Raw genomic sequence first — 3,513 nt, 5'->3', positions numbered from 1 at the left:
CTTCGCATATGTTCAGATGAGGCCAACTTCGACAAGGAAGCCTCTGAAATGTGCACCTTCTTCCTCAACCGAGGATTCCCCAGCACTGTTGTTGACAGGGCCCTCAAACGGGTCTGACCCATCTCCCGCACTTACACCCACACCCCCTCTCTTCCCTCCCTCAACAGCAATATGGTTCCCCTTGTCCTCACCTACCATCTCACCAGAATCCACATCCAGAAGATCATCAGACACCATTTCGGCCACCTCCAGTGAGAGAACACCACCTGACACATATTCCCCTCCCCTCCCTTGTCCGTCTTCCGCAGGGACCATTCCCTCTGGGACACCTTAGTCCACTCTTCCTTCACCCCCAGCATCCCCCCACAGCCCCACGGCATCTTCCCCTGCAACCGGCGAAGGTGCAACATCTGCCCATTTACCTCCTCCCTCCCTAGTATCCAAGGGCCCAAACATACCTTCCAGGTGAAGCAACACTTCACGTGCACTTCCCAGAATCTAATCTACTGCTCACAATGTGGTCTCTTCTACATCAGGGAAACGAAGCGTAGACTGGGTGACCGCTTCGCAGAACATGTACGTTCTGCTCGCAAAAAAACCCCTGAGCTACCTGTTGCCTGCCACTTTTACACACCGCCCTGTTCCCTGGCCAATATCTCTGTCACAGACTTGCTACAGTGTTCCAGTGAAGTTCAGTGCTAGCTGAAAGAACAACACCTCATTTTCCGTTCGGGGACCCTGCAACCCCCCAGACTCAATATCGAGTTCACTAATTTTAGGGCTAAACTCTCCTATGTCCTCATCCTCTACCCCACACACCAGGCCTTGTTATCACATAGCCTGCCATTACACACTACCTAGTGTTAGTCATTAACAGTTCCCTTTAACATCTATTCACCGTCCCAGCCAGATAGCTATCAACTCCTTTGTCTATCTAACTGCTCTTCTCTCTCTTTGGGCTCTATGCCCACTTATCACTTACTCCCTACCCCATCCTCCTCCCTATCTTCTGCATATAAACCAATGATTTCCTAGCTACCTATCAGTTCTGAAGAAGGGTCACTGGATCCGAAACATTAACTCTGATTTTTTCTTCACAGACGTTGCCAGACCTGTTGAGCTTTTCCAGCAACTTCTGTTTTTGTTCCTGATTTACAGCACCCCTGCAGTTCTTTCAGTTTTTATTTTGCAAGATGACACATTTTGGAAGAACATGGGAAGATAACATAAAATAGTGGGCACCATTCTTAAGGTGATGCGGGAGCAGAGTGACCTGAGTGTATATGTTTATAGATCACAGGACACGTTGAGAGTATAGTTAATACAGCTTATAGTCTCCTGGGCTTTACTAATAGGGAAATAGAATACATGAGTAAGGAGATGATACAGAACTTATGCAAGCCACTCATTAGATCTCAGTTGGTGCATTGTGCACAATTCTGGGCACCAAATTATAGGAAATATTATAACACATTGCAGAGAGTATAGAAGAGATTTACAAAAGGTTCCAAGCATGAGAAATTTTAATAATGAGAATAGATTGGAGAGGTTGAGACTGTTTTCCTTGAAGGGAACCAGGCTAAGAGGAAATCTGATAATTGCATATGAAATGAAGAGAGTTCTGGATAAGACAGCGAGAACACTGCTTGTAAAAAGATAGAGACAAGAGGCCACAGATTTAAAGTGACTTGCAAACATTGCAAATGTGTTGCGAGGAATACATTTTATCATTAATTGAATTGTTCAGGTTTGGAATGCACTGCCAAGAAGTGTGGGGGAGGAAGAGTTAATTGAGACATTCAAGATGGCATTGGATGATTATTTAAATAGAAATATTATGAAAGGGTATGGGTAAAAGGCAGGAAAATAGCAATAAATCACAGTGCTCAGAAAGCCAATGCAGACATGACGAGCTGAATGCATTGCAACAATTGTTGTGGTTCTGTGATGTTAGCAGTCATAGACTCAATCTGCCACAGTGGCTTTCTTCAGACACTGGAGTGAGGGACCTTTGGGATATACTTGTAATCAGATAAAAAATTATGTATTCTCAAAAGGCTGTATTGAAATACCACCAATGTTGAACATGTGTCACATTACTCCACTCATGAGCACGATATTAAGGAAACCACTGCATTGTAATTCACAGCCCCACCCAGCTGCAACTGAATGTGTCTCTGTCTAAGAGGGACTGATCATACAACATAAAGCCTCGTTATTCCTCAGCAGGAGTGGAGCCCTGTGTGATATGCTTAGTTTCAGGTTCCACAAGAAGATGCAGTGTTCTGACACATTGAACTGTGAGAACTGTGAAAATACAGGCTTCATAAAGTGACAATCCCCATTATAGAAATCAACTTATCTTAGACAGGAACTATTTTAATTTCCTTTCATAGTGTTAAAAAAATTACCAAAGGGTGTGAAAAATGACGTTGAGATTATTCTTGACATGAGGAACAGCTGTTGTGTACTTCCTATTAAAATTCACTGGGATTAAACCCTTCATTTAAACAGCGATGTCGCTTCAGACTTTTTGTTATTATTAGCTAAATAATTCAATTGGTTTGCAAAGCATTTTTTCTATTTATGGACATTGGGAGATTTTCTTTTATTGTGAAATATAGTTGTAAATGTTTATAGTTTACTCAAGTAAAAGAGGTGAAATACATTGATATGTATTGGTTTTAAACATCTGCAGGAGGAAGAGAAAAGTGAGAGGTAAACAACACACTTCCTCATGGTACTGAAATCATTACAATGTATGTTATTAATATCCTGTTGTACAGGATCTCAGAGCACAGGGCTGGAAATTTACTCTGTGCAGACTGGCTGCAGGGCATGTTAAGTGATGGATCAAGACAATGGGAGGGAAGCTCGATGCCTCCATCACTGCCACAGAATAGTCTCAGAGGTTCGATTTTAATTGTGCTGGTAAAATGCCAACTTGCTTCTTTAATGAGAAACAATGGCATGTTCTCTCACTGTCATGTTCACAGGTGGAGATAGCCTGTAAAATTCCTCAGATGGTCTTCCCACCTCCCTTGCCTTAAGCTGTCCAAAATCTGACCTGCCCAGTCACGCCCCAACTGAGGCCCTTAAGTGGCCAATTAATGAATACTGAAGAGGTTGTTTCCAATTTGGTGCCAATTTTCAGGCTGGCAGGAGTACAAGAGTAGGGGGAAACGCTGGAAAGTGAGCCTACTCAGGCCTTGGTCAGGAATGGGAAAGGAGTTTTCACAGCACCTCTTTCAACAAATGTCCCACCACCCCACCACAGCGACTAAACCAAACGTCCCTAGCAACTTCAATCTGACCCCCTCCTCCATGCTTTCCCATGCCTCCCCGCCTCTGAGATTCCTACTTTTGCTTGGTGCTGGATTTAGATTCTGTGGATGGCTTGCAGTCCCAGTCCTATCCACTGCAGACTCTGTTACAATTTTAGGACAAGAGGGCTATAATCTCATTGGCTCTAAGCTCTCTGAGGTGGGTCTTCCTCTTGCATGAGAGGCAGAA

This window comes from Rhincodon typus, chromosome 14 (genome assembly GCF_021869965.1).
Source record: "Rhincodon typus isolate 14 chromosome 14, sRhiTyp1.1, whole genome shotgun sequence".
NCBI lineage: Eukaryota > Metazoa > Chordata > Chondrichthyes > Orectolobiformes > Rhincodontidae > Rhincodon > Rhincodon typus.
The sequence above is the reverse complement of the archived record's forward strand: the minus strand, read 5'-3'. Positions refer to the sequence as shown.